We start from the raw sequence: 21,941 nt of genomic DNA on the forward strand, positions 1-21,941 counted from the left end.
GATCCTTCCATCCCTGTGGAGACACCCAGCAGGGATGCACATCTTCAAAGCCATCTGAAAGTGACAGATGGGGGGACACCAGCCTATCCAGAAATGGATTTCGGACTCTCAGAGGAGAGGGTCTTGCTCAGCTGTGGCTGTGAGGGGACAGCACAGCCCCTGCTTTAACCCCAAACCCTTCCTGCAGGGCTCAGAGAGCCCCAGCACAGCACAGAGCCAAACAAACAGGTCTGGGGTGGAAGCAGAAAGGTGCCAAACCTCCCAGTTGATTCTCTGAACCGCAATGATCTGCGAGAGGAAATGAAGTCTCCAACAACCATTACCTGCCCCTGGCACAGGGCCCTGCTCCGTGCTGGATGGACAGACAGTGCTTTTAGCTGCCTTCCTAAGAGCTGGTATAATTACAGCCATTGGCAGTGATTAATAATCAGCTATTAGTGTGATCACATGCTTGCCCTGACCCTCAGGGACGGTGAGTCCAGCAGGGGAGCTCAGGTTACCAGCAGCAAGGAGGAAACTTGTGGTTTTGTGTGCTGGCAATAAATTAACTGGATGTATGGAACCACACAAGAGAAACTCCAGGGCCAGTAACCAGATCTCTCACCCAGCTTTTTTTAAGCCTTAGCAAGATGACTCTGCAATTTAATTACTGCCTTAGACAGCTACAAAGCCATTTGACAGCACTGGAGAACCAAGGAAGCTGGAGAGCTTGCACTGGAATGAAATCACCCATAAAAATGGAGGGATAAAATAAGAAAGAATCAAGTATCTAATTTTTGCTCTAATTGGTGGGCCCTAATTATTTGGACATATGGCTGCCCTCCTCCTAGTGCTCAAAGGGTCATATTGATTACATCAGGCCTTGCATTTCTCCGGGCATGCAGGGCTGCAGCCTGGGGCAGTCCCTGTATTTCTCCAGACATGCAGGGCTGCAGCCTGGGGAAGTCCCTGCATTTCTCTGGGCATGCAGGGCTGCAGCCTGGGGAAGTCCCTGCATTTCTCTGGGCATGCAGGGCTGCAGCCTGGGGCAGTCCCTGCATTTCTCTGGGCATGCAGGGCTGCAGCCTGGGCAGTCCCTGCATTTCTCCGGGCATGCAGCCTGGGGCAGTCCCTGCATTTCTCCGGGCATGCAGGGCTGCAGCCTGGGGCAGTCCCTGCATTTCTCCAGGCATGCAGGGCTGCAGCCCCTGCGCTGCAGCAGTGCTGTGATCCAGCAGAGGCAGAGGCTGCTCTGGCAGGGCTGGTGGTCTCCTGCCTGCACTGACCACCAGTGCCAGGGCTCTGCAGCACAAAGGAGGGGCCGGGGCTGTGCAGAGCAGCTGGGGATGCTGTTCCCTGCCTGTGCTGCTCAGGGACAGGCAGGACCAGCCCCCACGCCCGTCACAGCACCGCAGATGCAGCTCGGGGGGCTCGGGAGGATGCAGCCATCAATTTTTCAGAGACAGAGAGGAAGAGCTGCCTTCCTGTTCCAGGGAAAAAAGCACGACCAAAACATGGAGGTCCATCACTGAGACACTCAGGGGGACCCTGGGGCACCCCAAACCCGGCTGCAGCTCAGGGAACGCCCCAGTGCCCCTTCCTTGGGACACGGGGTGTGGGGACGAGGCCTGGATTGCTCTGGAGAGCAGAAACATCTCCCAGCAGATGGAGCACAGCGTCCTCCTGCTGCTCCTAGAGCGCCCTGGTGGGGAACAAAACCACCTGGCACCAGAGCCAAGAGACAGGGAGGGAGGAAAGTCTCAGCTTGGCCTTGGGTTTTCACTCAGGTCATGAATTCATGTGACCAAAGAGAATTTAAATCTTATTCAAATGACATAGTCTAGATTCGAATTCTCAAGGATGGACTGAAAATTCTGAAAGAAGTCCATAATGATAATCCTCTTTGTTTTTCCTTTTGAGTGGGGGAAGGGGAAATCCCTCTCAGAGAAAAACATAACATCAAGGGAAAAAAACATTCTAAAATATGCTTAAAAGTGTAAAACCAGCCCCGCCTTCAAGCAATGGCTCAGTGATGCATAATTAGAGCAAAGAAAGCTGCACAGAGATAAACTTGAACAGCACCCTCTGCATGGCAGATAAAGCACAAACCCTCCCAAGAACCTTATCCATCCCCAGCAGAACTATTCTCCTTAACCAGGGACACTATCTAAAAAGCAACAGCCTATCCCATAATTAACAGCTCCTCCAAACCTCACGTTTTCCAGACCTGAAGCCCTCCTGGTGTTGGAAGGGACCTCAAAGCCTATCCAGTGCCACCCTGCCATGGCAGGGACGCCTCCCACTGTCCCAGAAAGTTGGGACAAGCCCCATCCAGCCTGGCCTTGGGCACTGCCAGGGATCCAGGGCACCTGTGCCAGGGCCTGCCCACCCTCCCAGGGAAGAACATCCTCCTAATATCTACTCCAAACCTACTCTCTCCGTTTGAATCCATTCCCCTGTCCCGCCACTGCAGGTCCTTGGAAGTATTTCCCAACATTTCCCATTTTCTGGAGATGCTGGAAGGCCACATGAGGTCACCCCAAAGCTGCTCTTCGTCCCCAGCCCCACGTCCAGTCTGCAGCAGCGATTCCTGCCCAGCCACCACAGAGGCACCAGGACTGGGCACAGCCAGGACGCCCCAGCAGCACAGCAGGGCCCCCACCCTGCAGCCCCTGGGGAACCCAAAAACCCCACGGAACGCCTCCAGCACCCTCTGCCCGGCAGGGCTCAGAGCCCACACTAAGGCAGGCAGCCCAAACTCGTAAACCTTTGGCCAAAAGCTTCTCTGCAGTGGAAGGGAGATAAACCCCAGGTGCAGCCCAGCTGAGAGCAACGTGCCCCGCTGAGGGCAGGGGGAGAGGGCAGAGCTGGGAGCACCCAGATGTGTAACCTGGGCCAGACATCTGGAACAGCCTCCCCAGCCCCTCCGTGCCAGGCTCGGAGTGGGTCACGGCGGGCACAGCCCAGGGAGCAGAGCAGGGACCAGCCCGGGGTCACAAGGCTGGAGCAGAGCTCGATTTACACAGCCCAGCCCAAAATAAACCCGGCCTTGGCAGCACACGGGCAAGGAAACACAGAAAAAGGAACATTGCAGCAGGAGAGTGCCAGCCTGCAGAGATGCTGGCTGGGTTTGGGACCCACTGAGCCCAACCGAGCAGCTCCACCCTTCATGCCAGCCACAAAATACCCCCAAAATACCCAAAAGATCACCCAGGTAACTCCCAGACACGGCCAAGCCTCCTGGCTATTGTCTCCTGCTCAGCGTCTTCCTTCCCCGTTATTTAATCAGAAAGGGCACAAAGCACTCGCTCTTGTTGTTAAAAATGAAAATTCAACAAACACGAGCTAAATGTTACCTCTGAAAGGTGATCAAACACAACCAGGGCTTTAAAAAAGCATCATTCCATCTGAATTACATCATTAAAGCAGAGTGACAGCACCGTGAAACAACATCAGCCTGAAAGGCTGTTCATAATTCATAAGCAACTTCCTTTTCATCTCCTTTGTGTACTTCTCCAAGTAGTGTTTTTCCCAGAAGCTGACAGAGGAAGGAATATGGACGATGATCTCATTAATTGCAGGCACTAATATGCAGCGAGCTGAGAAATTACATGGAATTTCAGGCTATCTAGTCAAGAGGACAGAAAACTTCTTTTAGGTTCAAAGACAGATAAATGCCTCTTGGAGCAATAGGACAGAGTTGCAAAAAAAAAATTGTCTCCAAAATGCATCTTTTCTTTTCTTCTTTTTATGATTTTTCTGTATTTATTACAGTTTAAGTAACTCCTTGAAGGTCTAAACTTTTGACCCTTTCCCCAGGAGCTGGGCACTTTTCAGAGACATGAGGTGGGTTTGGGCTCAGAGCAGAGCAGCTTTTGGGGCACAGGAGTCTCATCACTCACTCTGGACATCCATTCCCCAGAGTCCCTCTCAGACCAATGCAGCCCTTACAAATCCAACCTGCTCACGGCCAGGGTCACCACGGGGGTCTCCAGAGCAGGCTCCTGGCCAGAGAAAAGCCAAGGAACACCCACTTGCATCCTGCTAAGTTCCTCAGGGTTGCTGAGAATTAAACTAACAGAATTTGCCATCCCAAATCAGCTTAGGCCCAGTTCAGCAGCTGCCTCGGAGCAGGGCAGCAATTAGAGACCAGATTATCCAGCACAAAACCCCAGCCCACGGCCTGAGCTGCAGGAGAGGGGGAGCGGGTTTGTCTGCAAAATAAAATAACTGTGCCCAAATAAAATAACTGTGACCTGCCCCACCTGCTCACCCAAAACCTGAGCAGCTCCATTCCCACCTGCAGCATCTCCAGGCACTAAATGGATCTTCCTTCCTTGATCTTTCACCCCTTCTTAATTTCCTCCTCACTTCTGGGCAGGCTCACCCGACCAGCCTTTCCAAGAGCAGTGCAGACCCCAGCCGTCCCCGTGAGCTTGGAGGGCGTTTCAGGGTGGCCACAGCCAGGGAGGTGCTGGCCCTCCAGATCACCCAGCTCACTCCATAATACGATGCAAAAATCAGGCTGCCCCTAAATCCACTAACTTTAGCTCGATTAGGGCTCTGATCAGAGGGCCTTCCGTGGCAGCAGAAAAGGAAGCAGCAGCAGTTTTAAAGCTGCCCTGAGTGCTCAGCAGGCTCTTTGCAGAGAGGGGAGAGAAGCCTCTTTGGCAGGGATTTGCCAGGCTGCCTTTGGATTTCCTCCCACCCCCTGCTACAGCATCTTGCAGTCCTGCGTTTCACTGAGCCCCGAGGTGGTCAGTGGGGGGATAAATTCTTCCTCCCCAAAATCCCGCTTGCTTGGGAAGCCTTTAAGCAGTTGAACACGTAGAGCGGATCAAATAGAAGGCAGATCTTATTTACCAGCTAATTCTCTTTGACTCTTCCCATCCCAGGCTGAGCCCAACCTGCTGCAAATCAGAGCATCTCCCCTGCTGCTGCAGGTTTTAAGGCGGGCTCGACAGCTCTCAGGCTTGTAGCAGTCATTATTTACTTAACAGAAAATGCTGAAATATTCCCCCAGCACTGCCTTCCCAAGGCTGGGCTTATGCCCAGATGTGGCTGCACCACCAGGCACGGCAGAGTCCAGGACAGACTCTGCTCTCCCAGCCTGCCACTGCCACCAAAAATGAGGGGAGAGGGAAAAGAGGGAAAAGAAGTTCCCAAAAATGCCCCTGGAGTCTTAAAGCATTGGGACAATCGATGGCACAACAGCTGCTCTGCCCCATCAGGTGACTGCTTCACCCCGGCTGGCACAGACACCGTGAGGAGGCAGAAATGGCTTTTCTGAGAGATTGCATTGCCTGAAGAAGGACAAGCAGCCTTCCATCCCCGCTGGCTGAGGGTGCCATGCTCCCCTGAGGCTCCCGTGGAATTGTGAGGGGTGTGCCCAGGATGAGCAGCGGAGCACAGAGGAGCAGAGGGGGACAGGAGCCTGCCGGGGCTCACCTGCCCTGGGGACAGATCCACCTAACAAACACAGGGCACTTCGTGTGGCCAGCAGTGTCTCATGGCTATCACAGTTTTCTCCATTCATATGAGGCCAGAAACAAGCTGACAGAACTTATTTCATGCTCCAGCGGGTACCAATGCACTCCCAAGGCAGGGACAGGCTGGGGGACACAGGATCACCCCCATCTCCCCCAGCACAGCCCCGCTGGGAGGGCACTGAGCACTGCCACACCCGTCCTGAGCTCCCTGCAATGAAATTCCGCCCAGCAAAGAGCTGAGGAACACCCCAAAAGTCACTCTGTCAGCCAGCCACACATGAAACAGCCCTCCAGGACCAGGAGGGTGAGAATCCCCACGCTGGGCAGAGCTGAGCCCCAGGGTGATGGATCCACAGGGGTGTCTGAGGCAGGCTGTGATCAGCAACTCCTCAGCTCTGCTCTCGCTCCTCACATGGCTCCAAAGCCAGAGCTGGGCAGCAGAGCCCAGCCCTGGGCCCAGCAGGAGCAGCTCGGCTCTGCCTGCCTGGCTCCAGCAGAGCAGCACCCAGGGGTGCCCAGAGCCAGGGCTGGGGACACCCCTGCAGCCTGCTGTGACCCTGGACACACTCTGCACCACTGAGGCCAAGTCAAGTGCTCTGCATTTCACTGCAAAAATGGCCGGGCCAGCGCTGGGCCAGCACCAGCCACCACCCAGCTGCACCTGAGCCCCACCAAGTTCTGCCTCAGGCTGGAGAAAGACACTGTGAGACACAAGGTATGTGTTTATTGCTTACTTTGATCTCAGCTGCTCCTCTTTCTTTGATTTCACAGTGCTGACAACATTTGCTGCACCCTGACAGAAGTTCTGTGAATATTCAATGCTGCCACAGTAATGAAGATATTAAATATGAAAGATTCTCTATGCCACAGCTCCAGTCTAGAGAGTGATCCCAGCCAGAGCAGATGAGACAAAACCAGGAGAGCCTTGTGGCCACTAATGCTGCAGGAGATTTTCTCAGGGCCAGGAAAACATTCTTCATGGATTGGGCCATCATTTCTAAAGTTATTTTGAGCTGTTTCAGCACATAGATAGAAAATAAAATGATGACAACGGCACCATCTGCTCCAGCTACTGTCACGCCACCATGGCTGGCATCGCTCTGGCAGCGACACAAAGCCACCCAGGGGGAAGCCAAGGCAGGTGAGGCTCCCCAGGGACCCCTGCTCCCCTCCTGCAGACCAAGGCTGACTGCAGAAGTGGGTTCCAGGGCGCCATGGCAGAGAGGAGGGACAGGACAGGGCGTCCAGCAGCAGGAACAGGCGTCCCCAGCTTGGACCAGCCCAGCTCCCCGCTGCACCCCGTGTCATTTCAGCAAGCCACCCTGCCAGCCACCTGACACCCAGGCTGGGCACCAGGCACTCCCTGCCCTGCAGTGCCCAGTTCCAGTCCTGGCAGCGCAGGAATGCAGCAGGAGCCCCACCAGGACACTCCATACATACAGAGAAACATAAATACAGAGAAATGACTCCCGACACGCTGGGTCCTCAGCCTAGAAAGCAACAAGCACATCAGATCTCACCAGCTTTCGGGGCTCCAGCAGGACCTGTCCTCACCCCAGCAGCCACCCCGCAGCCGGGCGGGCTCTGCGACGCCTCTTTTAGCTTCTGTCTGGCTCTGCTGAATTATTTTTGTTTTTCATGACTCAGAGGCTCTTCAGATGAGGTCAAAAGTCACAGTGTGTTTCCTGAACATCATCTTTCATTCTTTGATGCCAAAAGACAACAAACAATAGGACATTCATCAAGTGTTTCTGCTTTGCTTTCATGTTGTTGTGTAACAGCAGAAAAACACTGTTCCCTAAAATGTTCACAACTGTATTTACTAAAACAAAAAGCTCCATTTTTAAAATTAAATCTGTATCAGGTCAGTAAGAAGATAAATGCAGGGGGGGGGGAAAGCCTAATCTGGAAAATCTCAAGAGAGAAAACAAACAAACAGCAGCAGGAGAGCTGGGCGCAGGGATGAGAGAATCCTTCATTTCCTGACAGGGAGGGAGGGCCTGGGACACCCAGCCCAGGGAAGCACCCCAGAAGCACCTGAGAGCTCCAGCCCTGCTCCCAGGAGGTGCTGACCCCACTGCCCAGGGGCTGGCAAGGCACCAGTGGTCGTGTCTCCCCACACCCTGCACAAGCTCACAGAATTCGAGCACCAGAGCTCTTCCTTCTAACACAAAAACCCGACAGTAGCTGCATTTGTACCTTTATTTCTCCTAACAAGGGAGCACAGTTTGTGCTGAGGCACAAGACAAACGAGGATTTTACAGTAAGGATGAGCAGCAAATAAAAACCTTTATACCATAACATCCCTACTGAGCTCTTGCATGTCTCTCCCCAGCTGGTCTTTGCCCAGTTTGGGCCACTTGGGATGACAATCAAGCAGCAATCTGTCTTGTCTTGATTTTAGTTTTATGGGGCCGATGAGCAGATTCGCAGCACAAGCAGATGCAGGCAGTGTGACTAAGTGACAATCCACATGGGAACACGGACCATAAATTCAGCCAAAGAGTTGTAAAACCATTATTTCTCCTCTTAACCCAAAGGCTAAAGGAAGAAAAAGTTTTTAAAAATCCATAATCCACATGCATTTCATCTTTCCCGGGAATTAGCCCATTTGGTGCCAATCTCCCAGGGATGAGGGAAATTGTCCGAATTTAAGCCTGCCCCAAGTCTCGGAATTCCAGCTCAATCCTCCCCAGTACATTTGTTAAAAATAAACGAGGAGCAATCAGCCTCCTCGGGGATTTCATCCTCTTTCAGGTCCAAATGCAGCTCTGTGTCACACGTGTGACATGTCCAAAGGGACCGCCTGCCTCCAGCCCCACTTCTGCCTTAAAATAATCTCCCTCCTGCTCTCGGGTTACAGGGCTCCATTCACGTTCCGGGGTCACGGCTCTCTCTGCATCACTAAAACACTAAAACAAAGGCTGGAAGAGCCAGGGCTGCTGGTGTGTGCTTGTTTCCAGCGTGGATGAATGGAGCCAGCTCCTTGGAGAGGCTCCGACCACACCTAAAGCCACGGCTTTGTCATCCCTTATCGAGGCAGGCAGGAGCCTTCTGCTCTCCCCACCGAGCCCAAAAGCGTCACCCACCTCACACAACTGCCCCTTTGCGCTGATGAGAACCATTCACACCTTTTTCCCGGCCGCAGCACTTCATTGCCAAGTAATCCTCACTCAAAAAGTCACTTTACACCCGCCCAGCTCCCTGCCAAGCCTGGTTCCCCCGGGCACTTCCCCCGGGCAGGTGCTGCTCACCTGGACACAAACACCACAACCCTAAGCAGGATTTTTCCATTTAAGAACTTCAGCACCAAGAGGCTCCTGGATGCTGACAGAGCGAACGAGCTCCAAAACTCCTCTGTGAACGCAAGAAACAGCGGCTGATGAAACCTGCTCCGGAGCTGGGCACGGCCTCAGACAGCCCTGACAATAAGCCCTGTTATTAGACACAAAAGCAGTGACATATTTGAGAGATTAAGCATTAATAAGTGCTTTCACATTAAAGAGTATTCATTCTTCACCTCCTGCCTGGAGGGGCCTGGGGGAAGGGAGGAGCTGGCAAAGTAACCCAGCTACCACTGAAATGGGGCAAAAGGCAGAACTCCTGCAAAGTGAGCTCGAAAACCACGAAATGAGGATGCAGCTCAGCAATTCCCGATGCTGGAATTCCACATCCTGCGGGGAGTGGGTCCCCACCTTGCTCGCAGCAAGCCGGCTCGCTGAGCTCCTGCCAAGGCAAGGGCCAGGCAAGCACCAGCACGGAGCTGGGGCTGCCAGGCATGTTTAATTTGGGATGGGGAGAGGGCAGAACAGGAGGGATGGGTGAGCCAGGAGAGCAGACGGGACAGTGTGCCCAGGTGTGCGCAGGGAGCTCGGATCTGACACCTGCCCAAGATGCTGCTCGGGATGAGAACAGAACCAGGGAGCACCACGGGCTCCTCCTGCTCACAGCTGCTCTTTTTGGATCACCCACCCACCCCCACAACCCCGCAGGGCTCTACAAACCCCAGAGTCACCCCCTTTCTCCAATGTCCTCATTTTGGTTCCAATACCCTCTCTAAATCTGTTCTCCCAGGCAGTGACTCCAAGCCATGCCACAGCCTGAACAGATTTTACCTGCTTTCCTTCTTGCCCCCAACAGCAACATTTCTTACTTCTTCCTATTCACGCCTGCCAGGCTCTCCATTATTACACCGGGAAATGCTGAGGGGAAACCGTGTAGTTTTCCGTCCAATTTGGAGACGTCCATTGTTAAAAGCTTCTTGTACAAATCCCTCCAGGCAGCTCCAGGCAGCACCCTTTGTCATGCTGATGAGGCAGGAGGTGAAACCACATATAAGTAGAAACTTCAGAGGGCAGAATTTGCTCAGGGTAGAGTCTGCCCTTGAATTCAGAGTCAGTGGGAGCTGAAAATCAACCACAAAAGGCAATTCTGACTTTGGATTAAATCCCAGCTTTGGGCTCACTGACACCACAAACTACAGCTACCAGCAGAGAGCAGGAGAAGCTCCAGCTCTGCCACATCACCCAGCCTCCTCTCAGGTCTCACTTAAAGCACACAGGTAACTCAATGCCAGCAACTCTCACCCCATCACACGCAGGATCTGAGGAGGGAAATGGAACACTCCGGGAGGAGTCAGCACTTTGTACCAGGTGGGTCAGCACTGGGGCAGGAACACGAGCCACATTTCCAAATCTTACATTTCTTCTCTTCTGACCCTACCAAAGTCAGGTACAGCTGCAGATATAAATGTCATCTTTATACAAAGGTTCCTGGCATAACCCTGAGGGGACACAAACACGGACCCACCTCCAGGAAGCAATCCCTCCAGATTATCCCTTCTCTTGGGACAGTCTCTCTGGCAGCCAAAGCAACACAAGGAGCAGGAACAGCCCCTTCTCCCTCTGCCCAAGGCTCATCCCGACACCCGGAGATCACAGCACCCAGCCAGGACGAGCCTCAGTGCCCATCCATCACTGGCTCTCATCCCCAGTGTGACAGCCCTGTCCACCTGCGGTGCGGCCAGGGAGGTGCACAGCTGGCCAGATGTGCTCCCTGCCCCAGGAAGCTCCGGTGAAGTGACATTTCACTTCCCAGAGCTGCTGCTGAGCGCCGCACACACTGAGGCCACGCCAAGGCGGACAGGATTCAAGTAACCTTTAATCAAAGAAAAGATAAAGTGTTTCCTAGGACAGGGAACAATTTTACCGTCTGAACATCTCTGCTACAATTTCGGCTTCAAAAGCGCAGCCCCGCAAAGACTTCGCAGCGCACAGAAAACAGTTGGTTAATCTCAAAAGTGAATCTCCAGCCCTCCACAGACAGGCTGAGCTGGATGGCCTCAGGAGTCACAGGAGAGGCTTCTTTAGATTTTTTGAGTCATTTACAAACACCTCATGGAATTTCATTCTGCAGCAACTGACTCGAGACACTGATGAAATCCATCTGAAATTACATCTGGCACTTCCAGGCAGACAGCCCGGGGCAGGAGCTGGGGGGGAGCCGCAGAGTGCGACGCTGATAAGTGGCAGAAAGCCCTTGGAAGTCTCACCATGCTATTCAAACCCCTCAATACAAGTGGTTTCATCACCTCTCTTGAAGTGCTGAAGAGTTAACGCAGCCCTTCCTGCCCCTTAGGGCTGCACCTCATCCCTCCATGTCCCCTCCAGCCTCTGTCCTCGCCATGTGCCCTGGAGCATCACCAGAGCTGAGCCCCAGCTCCCTGGGGACCACAGGATCGTGGAATATCCCCAGTTAAAAGGGACCACAACGATCATCGACCCCATTCCCACACAGGACACCCCCACAGTCCCACCCTGTGCCTGAGGGCATTGTCCAGGCACACCCGAGCTCTTGGGACAAATCCCTCTGCCTTCCCAGGGAGAGACAGCCCCACTGCTCGGGAGGACAGCACCGAGGGAAGGCAGAGGCAAGGACACACAGGCAGTGACACCAAACCTGCTCCAGGAAGAGAGGTCAGGGCAGGTAGAGTGGAGAGGCTGCAAAGATGGAAATAATTAGCCCAGCTGCAGCAATAATCCTTTTAGCTGCACAGAAGGTATCCCCTGGTGCTCCCTTACCTCGGATATTTAAAGAAGAGACACTGAAAACAGGAGCCACGCTGTGTGTTATGACCACCTTTACTAACTGGTCTGCTAGGAAAGAAAAGGGAAAAACCAGTGGATTGATTTCTGAGGAGCAAAAAGCTCATTAGACTTGCAAAGAAAACCCACTCAAGTCTAAAGGCACAGATACTTCTCCTCCAGACTCCAGTGTAAACCACACATGCTTTCCACAGGCACTTAAAAAAACCCAGCCTACAACCAGCAGATTTCAGTGTAAAACAAAGCTCCAGCTCACAGATGGAGGAGGGAGATCCATCCTGCTGCAAGAGAGACTCAGATTCACTCAGTCCCTCACAGCAGAGCTGTGCCCAACTTAAACACCCCACAAGGGTTTACCTAAAGGGCCACAATTCGGCTGCATTCAGCACCTCCTAGGGTGACCTGCAAAGACAGCTTGGGACTGAGGGCTGTTCATGCTAAAAAGCCAGCTGGGAACAGCAGTGCACAGGGCAGGAGCTCCACATCTCCAGGAGGGAGCAGCGATCCAGCGTGGGGGCTGCACCTCTGGCAAGGCTGAGCCAGCCTGGTGCCCAGTGAGGTTTCCCCAAACCCAACCCCTCTGCCCCGACCACTCACCCTAATCCTCCTCCCAGCAGTGCTGCCAGGTGAGTGGGAACATCTCTGTGCTGCTCTGCACCATCAGCAGCCCAAGCAGCTTCTGCAATTGCTTCCTTTTCCATCTCCAGGGGCAGGCAGAGCCCCGCGGTGCCCAGCACTACCCAGTTTAATGATGAGCACCCCAACCCCAAGGATGTGCCCCTGGGGCCAGCCCCAGGCACCAGCAGCCAGCTCTGGAGTCTGAGCACCACAGCTAAGCCAGCAGAGCCCCTGAGGAAGAAAGAGATTACACTGCACTGGCAGAAAAACCTAGAAAGGCAGCCCAGCTCTGCTGCCACTGCAGCAGCAGGGAGAGGCCCTCAGAGAGCTGCTGCTCCTCTGGCTGAGGCTGGGAGCAGCCAGGATGCTCAGCTGGGGCTCCCTGTGCACCCAGCTACAGGACAGGTACACAAGGGGAACGATTCCCCCCTCCTTGGCTACTCCAAGGCAGCCAGGGAGGCTGTTCTGCTTCAAGAAAGGGTTCTCGGTGCTTTCCACAGACTCGTGGGTTTGCAGACCTCAGAACGAGCCAGACAGCATCAGCCACGACCATTTTGCTCAGGGTCGGCAGCTTTATCCGTGTGCAGAACCACAACCCCCCCAAATTCCTTTTAAACCCTGCTGCCCCATTCCAGGAGCACCAACAGCGTGCCAGCATCACCCAGAAGGACTGCCACAAGTCCAAGGCAGTGCACTGCAAGCTCCCACCTCTCAGTCCAGCCCCACACAGCCGAGGAGTCAACCAGCCAACCTACAAGCGACTGACCTCACCAGCCAGCAAGCTGAGCAAACTGGAAAATGCTGGGAGCCAGGTGGAAACCAGCGCCCGGCTCTTCCCTGACTCGTTCATCAAGTGTCAGAGCATTCCTACAGCTAAATTAGCAGCACTGCCCCAGAGGACACCAACACCACAGCCAAGCCTCAAGAGCATGCTGGGCTGACAAAATAAGATTATTCTGCTCAAGACAAACTCAAATCCACAGCTTTCTTCCAGGTTTTGAATAATCTCGCTTTTGGGAAGAAAGGGGCCGGCCACCCTGAGCATTTCCCCTTAGACAGTGCCTCGTGATCCCATTTTCCACGCTCTGCCAGCCAGGGGATGTGTGGGGAGCGTGGGGTGGGCACACCCAGCACGGCCGGCTCCGGTGGGATCGCAGCCACGGCAGGACGTGTCAGGACAATTTGCCACCCCCGTGCTGATGAAGGCAGGCTTTCAGGAGCTCCAGCACAACACCAGCTCAAAAACATTCCCAGCGGGGCTCCTCCAAGAGCCCCGCAGCGCTGCGGAGCCCAAATTCCACGTGGGGACACAAAGGTAAGAGGAGCGATCTGCTCCGTCCCTGCTGCTGCAGCCTCAGGACTGCTCAGGCAAGCCCAGCAAGGGGGTACCCAAACACTGCCAAATCCCACGCCTGGAAAACCCTGGAAAAAAGCCTTTGGTGCTACACAGATCAACGAGCACTCCGTGAGGAGCTCGGTTATCCGAAACGCAGCAGAGGAACACAAAAGGCAGAAGATGAAACACCCACCTCGCCAGCATGCTACGAGCATCCCTGACTGGCTACACCCAGCTCTTCCTCACGGAGAAAGGGCAGCTACAGTGGCACATTTTCCTCGTTTTTATCCTGTGAGGTCTGGCCAGGGGAGTAGAATTTCCCATGGCTTTCAAGAAGGAAACTACAAAGCTACAGCACTCCCTTTTCATATATAAAATATATTAAATAAATATATATGCTTGGTCCTCCTGAAGCTGCAGTCCTTCAAGCACAGAGGGAAAGGGACAGTTTGCATGGAACACCTTGGGAAGGCAGAAAATGGAAACAGAGGGCAGCAAGGGGATACAGAGGGGTGGGAAGGGTGAGCAAGACCAAATTAGAAGCCTGACCTGCAAATAATTAACACAGTGCTTGACAGAGGGAGCCACACAAAACCTGCACTTGCCACCTGCAGGGACTGGGCCCATCCCCTCCTCACGGAGCTCCCACCACTGCTATCCCCAGTTAATCCCCGCTGATGCAGGATAAACATCCCTATCTGATCTGTGACACCATCTGTGGGACGGGCATCGCATTCCCAGGTCTCAAAACATGAACCCTACCTGCATCTCACGCAAAGAATGAGAAAATGCAGGACTTTAATCAGGTGTGACCCATCTGCCAGTGGATCCCCATCCCTGGAAGCTTGGAGGGCAGGTTGGAGGAATCTGGTCTCATGGAAGATGTCCCTGCCCATGGCAGGGGGTGGAACGAGATGGTCTGTAAGGCTCCCTGCAGCCCAAACTGTTCCATAATTCTGTGTTCAAATCCTCTACGAACTACAGGTAAATCAGCCAACACTTCGCTTTTCTCCTCAAGCTGCTTATCTTGGGGTGAAAACCAAGCATTTAGTGTATCAAGAGGGAACAAAGCATAACTGGGTTAGGCAATTTCTTACTCCTAGAGAGAATGTTTCAATTTTTCTCCCCTCGAGAGCAGTCTGCAAACGCCCAACTGAGATCTGTTTTGATTGACCACCCTGAGAAAAATAAAGCCAAGAAAATGGAACCCCACAAGGAAAGCCATTAAACACCCCAAATGTGAGGTACTGGCAGCAGAGCCAAAACCTTCCACAATGGAAGCGGGCAGCCATCGCTCGACAAGACAAATTAACGATTGTCAGTGGCAAATTTTGTTCCACTGATTCAGACACGCATCCAACATCTGCCCACATCCACGCTGGGGAAGCTCGGGAATACTCTGCATACAAATGGTGACAGCTTAGCTCATCTCAGCTGCTCCTTCCAGCACGCTGCCAGGCAAGAGCAGCCTCTCGCTGCAAATGGAGCTGCACCTCGCGTGGTGCTACCACAGCAAATGGAAGGAGAAACTCCCTCTAAAGTGATGGCAGCTGCCCTCTGCGAGCAGCAGCAGGATTGCGCTGCTAGGTGGTCAGAAACACCAGGAAAAATCATCTTCCCTAAGCCAATCCTCCCTTGAGCTCATGTGGCAGCCAGGGATGCAGGCAGAAATCTCCATCCCTCATCTGAAAGGAGCCGGTTCTGCTCCTCGCAGGTTGAATTGCTCCAAGGCAGGAGGGCAGGTGTGTGCTCCTGGAAACACCTGGCCAGGAAACTTCCCTTTTCCCAGCTAAGTTAGACTTAAAATAAAGAAATACCCAACAACCACAAGTAAAAAAGGCAAAACCCAGAAAGGAGGGCAGCTCCACGCCCCACCTGGTGGGATTTTGGGACAAGAAAGAAGAGACAGCAGATGGGGAAGAGGCAGATGGAAGGGACAAGGGGGCAATTCCAGCACGACAAGAGCAATCCCAGCACGGCACTGGGATGCCTGGGAGCACCACCCCAGCCCCAAACCCACGAGGATGGGCATCCCCATCCGGGGCTGGAAAACACCCGGGATTCAACAGGATGGGACCCACCTCGTCCACGTTACACACCAAACCCTCCGACATGGGCACCGGGGGGGTGCAACAAAGGCGGGCAGCGCCGGGGTGCCGTGACCTCAATAATGTTTTCCCCCACGCAAAATTTAGGGCTGGGCGTGTGCAGCTCCTTTTTTCCTCTTTTTTTTTTTTTTTTTTTTTTTTTTTTTTAATTCGAAACGCTTTTTCGTTACGGTTTCCCATTACGGATCAATCTACCGTTTTTAATCACCGCTGCCTCCCGCCTCGAGGCGGCTGCAGAACATGGCCCCGCTTTTGCCGCCCCTCCTGCCGCAGCCCCGGCCCCACCTGCCGGGAGGAACGGGGCCGAAACGGGCGCAAAGCGGGGAGGAAGCCCCAAACCCGCCCTCCTCCATCCGTCCCTTCATCGCTCCATCCCTCCATCCATCGCTCCATCCATCCATCCATCGCTCCATCCCTCCATCGCTCCATCCCTCCATCCCTCCGCCGCTCCCCGCCCGCCGCACCTGCCCCGGGCGCCCGCGCTGCCGCAGGGGCCGCGCCTGGCGCCGCCGCAGCCCCGGGGCGCCGGCACCGGGACACGCCCCTCCCGCCGTTTGGGATGAAACGGCCGCATTTTGCTTCTCGGGGCTTGATGGATTTTTTCCCCCCCCCCACCTCCGTTCTCCGCGCGGCGAAGGGAGAGCGCGCCCGGGGGCTCAGCGCACCCCCCCGGCCCATCGCGGCCGCCGCTCCCCGTACCTGCCGCTGGCTGCGCGGGGGTGTCCGCACCGGGGCCGGCTGGCTGGGACAGCGGCGGCGGCGGTGACGGTGACAGCGGCACGGTGGTGGCGGCGGCGGCGCGGGCGGGGCGGGGGCGCGCGCGGGCTCCGGAACCTTCGCCGCGCCGGCGGGGCGGGAGCGCGCGCGCGCGTGCGCGGAGCCGCCGCCGCCACCGAACCCCCCCCCCATTCCCCCCTCCCCCGCGCGCCCCCGCCTCTCGCGGGCCGTGCGCGCCCCCGCGCCGCCGCCGCCGCCCCATTGTCTGCGGGGAGCGGGGGCGCGCGCGCGGCCCCGGCCGGCAGGGGGCGCCGCCGCGATGCCCCCGCCCCGCACGGCCCGCACCGGGCCCGGGGCACGCGCCGATCCCGGGGCACGCACCGATCCCGCTCCGAGCCGCTCCGGGCCCGGGGCACGCACCGATCCCGGGGCACGCACCGATCCCGCTCCGACCCGCTCCGGGCCCGGGGCACGCACCGATCCCGCTCCGACCCGCTCCGGGCCCGGGGCACGCACCGATCCCGCCCCGCACCCGAGGGACGCGGGACAGCGCCTCGCCCAGCCCTGCCGCCCGCAGTCCATCCCGATTTCTGCCCGGCCCGCACACGCTCCTGTGCCCGTGCAGGTGGCGGCGGCGCGGCCCGGGTGCGAGCGGCGTCCCCTCAGCAGCCTCGGGGCAGCCGCGCCGGTGCCGCTCCGGTGCCGCTCCGGTGCCGCGCCGGTGCCGCGCCGGTGCCGCTCGGTCCTGGCGAGCTGCGGCTGACCGAGGGACAGCAGCCGCCTCCCGCACACGGCGGCAGCCCCGCAGCAGCACCTGCAGCGGAGAGGGACGGGGCCGGGGCCCACGGAGGGACGGGGCCCGGGGCCCACGGAGGGACGGGGCCCGGGGCCCACGGAGGGACGGGGCTGGCGGCTCCGCACCGCCGGGCAGGAGGAGCAGCAGGTGACAGCAGAGGGGCCCGAGCTGCCGGGCAGCGCCCGGGTTCCCTCACCGCCGGCCTGAAGCTCTGCGAAGCAGAGGGGGAGGCTGAAAAAACAGGTCCGCATCCCAAAAGATCCCTCTTTGACCTTGCCTGCTTCATCTGGAGCAGCAGCGAGCTGCCTTTGCTCGGCCTGGAAGGGGTGTGGACCCAGTGGAGATCGCTGGATGGAATCACTGCCTTGTGTTAAGAGGGTTACTATCACTAATAATTGGATTTAATAGAGAAACTGTAGGAGGGCAGGATCCAGTTTTCAGTTTTTCCTGACAAACACTGAGGTGCAAATCAAGGACAAACCTCCACTTTATGAACGGGCTTTTTGTGAGAGAAACAGATGAGAAGCCTGCAGCACCAGGTTCTTCTTAAAGCCTTTTTTACCTGTAGTTGCTGGGTATCTCTTTATTTTAAGTCTAACTTAGATGGGAAAAGGGAATTTCCTCACCAGGTCTTTCCAGGAGCACACTCATGCAGCACCAGTCTGCTTTTTAAAGCAGACCAGACTGGGAATGGTCCTTCTTGGTTTGGAATAAAGGTTTATGGAGTGTCAAAGCTATTCTCTTACTGCAGTATCAATAACTGCAGACTTACAGATTAGAGTTGTACAAAAAAAGAGAACTATTTATGAACATGCGATGTTATGAGATAATTGGGTCCGTTTGTTTGTTTTCAGGTAATATAGGCAAACCATCTAAAACCAGAGGAATGGTTCTTTTCTGCCCATTTTTAAACTGCCTAAAAAGTACCCACTATAGTTCAGCTGGAGAATTTTCCTAGATTAGACACAGAAATCCTCTCAAAAATCTATCACAGCTTTGGGAATTGTAAAATAAATACTACAGTGGTACAGGAGGATCCATCCTTGTGATGCAACAGAAAAGAAGATGAACTGCAGTGCAAGCAGCTCGAGCCCAGTCTGGGACAGCAGCTCTTCCCACGCGCTGTGGGATGCACCAGGAACACCAGGCTGGCTGGGAGTCAGCTCAGCACCCTCCAACAGGATCGTTTCTTCATCTAAATGCAGCAAAACCTAAAGAGACTCTGGGCCTTGTTTCTTGGAAGTGCTCAGCATGACAACACCTGTCTTCTGAAGTTACCTCAACGTCCCCTTACACCTGCCTGAGTTCTCAGCAACAAATCCTGTCTGGAGCCCAGAAATCCCGGGCTGGGCAGTGAGGCATCGTTCCCCAGTGCCAGCCAGTGTTCAGGCACAGACACATCCAGGCCGTTTAGGAGATCTGCTGGCAAAGGTTAGTCAAGAGTGCAATGCATCAATTGCTGCAGCAACCCCGAGATGTTTCCAGAACTGCTGGAGCAGCCCAAGTCCCAGAGCCCAGCCCGAGGTGGGAAGAGCTCCTGGCAATCAGCAGATCCTGCCCCAGCTGGGAGGAGCTGCAGAGAAGCTCTCTAAGGGCACATCTCTTACCTGTATGTGCAGCAGGCTGACAGCTGATGCAGAGTTTAATTACCGCACTGAGCTCTTCTGGCTCTTCTTCGTGTTCACAGGAGTTTTGTTTATTGGAAAAGGGATCTGGGAATTTTTCCTACTGTTCTCAGGCCAGGCTCCTCTTTCCTCTGCACTCCTGGCCCATACTGCTGCTAGGTGTGTACTATTTTAACACCAAATTATAAAGGAATCCTTTAGCGAGGAGACCATCGGGTCTTTATCTTCCATACCTGTTTCTTCAGCCCTAAGATCAGGCTTATTTTCCTCCCAGGTGAGGTTTGTCCCCTGTTTGGTCACTACCAAGGTTTTCCCTGGCCGGTGCTAGAGAAGGCAGAACGCCACTTTCCAGGTCTCACCTGCGGTGGGAATTGACCTGCAGAGCTGCAGCTGCATTAGAAATTCTGGGTTATACTGGGTTATATTCTGGGTTATACAAGTCTGATGTCCCCAGGGCCTCCTCTGGCCACAAGCTGCTTCATTTGAGTCACTTAATTCAGCTTAAGACTGGCTTTTGCAAAACCATAATGATCCCAGCTGAAATAAATACTCAAATTCTGCACTGGCTTAATTCCATTAAAGCACTACCCAGATCCTTCTGTAACCTGGCCGTTAAAGTTCTCCTAAATAAAGGAAATGGGCTAATTGCTTTCCAAGTGCGATTTTGGAAGTGACCAGGCAGGAGAGAGCCTTGCAGAGCGGCCCAGGCTCGCAGCCCCAGAGGCGGTTCCCAGGCCGTGGCGCTGGCCCAGGACACCAGCTGCTTTCGTAAGCGGCCGGAGCTGGAGCAGCAGTTACACAAGCGTCTCCCGGCCGTGCCCGCGGTGTCACGGCAGGACAGACCCAGCAGGGCTCACGGAAACCGTCCCTGCCACGGGGGGATCGGAGCTCCGCTGGCTCCTCACAAAGCAGACACCTATTTCAGCTCGGACACGGTTCTCTCGGACCGGAGTGACCCAGCAGTTCATTTTCACAGTGATCGGTGCCCCCTCACCAGCTGCCAAGGCCAGCAGGACTGCAGGACGTGAGCTGGGGACAGAAAGGGTCCCGGTGCTCGGCAGCTGAGGACAGAAAGGGTCCCAGTGTTGGGCAGCTGGGGACAGAAAGGGTCCCGGTGTTGGGCAGCTGGGGACAGAAAGGGTCCCAGTGTTCAGAAGCTGGGGACAGAAAGGGTCCCGGTGTTCAGCAGCTTGGGACAGAAAGGGTCCCGGTGCTCGTTAGCTGGGGACAGAAAGGGTCCCAGTGTTCAGAAGCTGGGGACAGAAAGGGTCCCGGTGTTCAGCAGCTTGGGACAGAAAGGGTCCCAGTGTTCACCAGCTGGGGACAGAAAGGGTCCCGGTGCTCAGCAGCTGGGGACAGAAAGGGTCCCGGTGCTCAGCAGCTGGGGACAGAAAGGGTCCCGGTGTTCACCAGCTGGGGACAGAAAGGGTCCCGGTGCTCAGCAGCTGGGGACAGAAAGGGTCCCGGTGTTGGGCAGCGCAGGCGGCACCGGGCCGTGACTCGGCACAAAGAGCCAGCCAGGTCCTCAGCCGTGCTGAGCTCGGGATAAACAAACTCACCCTTTCACCCTGACCTCTTTAGCAAATGAAGAGACCCAAAAAATCCAGGCCAAGGCACTTAAACCATTTTTCACTGGTCCCTCTTGACCTCACCCCATCTGAAAAAACATTATTCCTGTCTCTTTTCAGCTGTGCGGAAGCCACGCAAAGCCCAACACCCGAACCAGAAGATACAAGACCCAATACCTCTAAGGACAGATATATTTTTAATTAATCATTTTTCCATTTCTAAGTTACCAGCTGCAAGAGGCCTTCCGATCACTTAAAGCCCGTGTCTAAGAGGCAGAGCTGACTCATCAGGGAGGCGCAGGATGTGTTCACTTATGGGACCTTGTGGGAATTATCGGGCTCCCGGGCTCACATCACTTAAAGCCAAGATTCCCTTGGACCTGGTGTCATGGAAGGGCAGTTCCAGCACTAGCATCCTCCTTCACTGACGATTCTCAGAGATGCCAGGGGAGACTTTATTCCTGGAGGAGAGCAGCCACCAGAGCTCTGCCAGCTCTGCAAGGGGACAGGGAACACATCTGTGGGTGAAACAGGCTGCAATCCAAACACCCGGGACTGCAGACTGAGCCCCGAGCTGCTCCTGCTCAGCAGGCAGCGGCTGCTCTGGCACCTGCAGGTCACCTGTCCTTGAGCACTCCGTCCTCCCCACAGGGTGGCTCTCACCGGGGAGCAAAGAGGCTCTGGGCACCAGCGCAGGATTTATCCTCGGGCTCGTCAGGGGAGAGCTCAGCCGGCTCTGAGGCAGGGATTGCATCATGCAGCACCGCAGCAGCTCCTGCAGCACCGCAGCAGCTCCTGCAGCGGTGCTGTCACACAAACGAGTCAGCAGGAGCTCTGGCCAGCGGGACTTTCCCGAAGGACGCTGAAGCCGGAGCTGCGCTCCCATCCCAGCCCTGCGCCCCGGTTCCGCCGCCCGCGGGGCCGTCGGGGGTCGCAGCCCGCGGTGCGGGGGTCCGTGCGGGTTTCGGAGGGGCTTCGGGAGCCATCTGCTGTCACCAGCCCAGATTACAGCGAGGGGCGCCCGAAGGGCTCTGCTCCCTCCCACCGGCGCACGGACCAGCTTGAACCACCTTCCCGGAATCACCGGGGCTGGAAAAGACCTCCCAGACCATCATCATCATCATCACAGCCCAACCGGTGACCGATCCCCGCCTTGTCAGCCAGCCCAGAGCGCTGAGTGCCATGTGGAGGCATTCCCTGGACACCTCCAGGGACGGGGCCTCCAGCACCTCCCTGGGCAGCCACTGCCAATGTCTGATCACCCTTTCGGTGAAGAAACTCCTCCCGAGAAAATACCCAGATTTAACTGCAGGCAGAAATAAGAGCCCCTCGGGGAGAACAGCACCTCGCCCAGAAGGGCTCTCCATAGGAAACTCAGTGCTTCCAACACATGGAAGGACTCCACTTGAGGGTCTGCCCTGAGCAGAGATGGCATTGCAGCCCCCTCGGGTCCTGGCATTAATCCCCGCTCTCACAGCCCGGGTGGCAGCAGCAGGGCTGCTCGGAGGGCCGGCAGGGCTGCGGACAGGGAGGTGCTTTGGGAACTGAGAGGCTTTGTTCCTCTGCAGGCAGCAGGGTGGCACAGGGCCTGGCACGGCACC

At 55.6% G+C, this 21,941-nt stretch overlaps 1 protein-coding gene across 17 annotated transcripts in view; it reads right to left on the minus strand.

The window, feature by feature from the left end:
- The window catches only part of MAPT (microtubule associated protein tau), a 39,743-nt gene extending 23,230 nt beyond the window's left edge, over positions 1-16,513 (minus strand). For 4 of the 17 annotated variants that reach the window (XM_072919163.1, XM_072919162.1, XM_041721469.2 and 1 more), the window contains exon 1: positions 16,334-16,512. The gene's annotated coding sequence lies outside the window, so the exon portion shown is untranslated. Of the gene's footprint in view, positions 1-16,333 lie in introns of all 17 variants that reach the window. The other 13 variants (XM_041721466.2, XM_041721461.2, XM_041721465.2 and 10 more) reach the window with 6 other exon arrangements.
- Positions 16,514-21,941: the final 5,428 nt, after the last annotated feature.

The sequence above is a fragment of the Taeniopygia guttata genome, chromosome 27, assembly GCF_048771995.1.
Source record: "Taeniopygia guttata chromosome 27, bTaeGut7.mat, whole genome shotgun sequence".
Lineage (NCBI taxonomy): Eukaryota > Metazoa > Chordata > Aves > Passeriformes > Estrildidae > Taeniopygia > Taeniopygia guttata.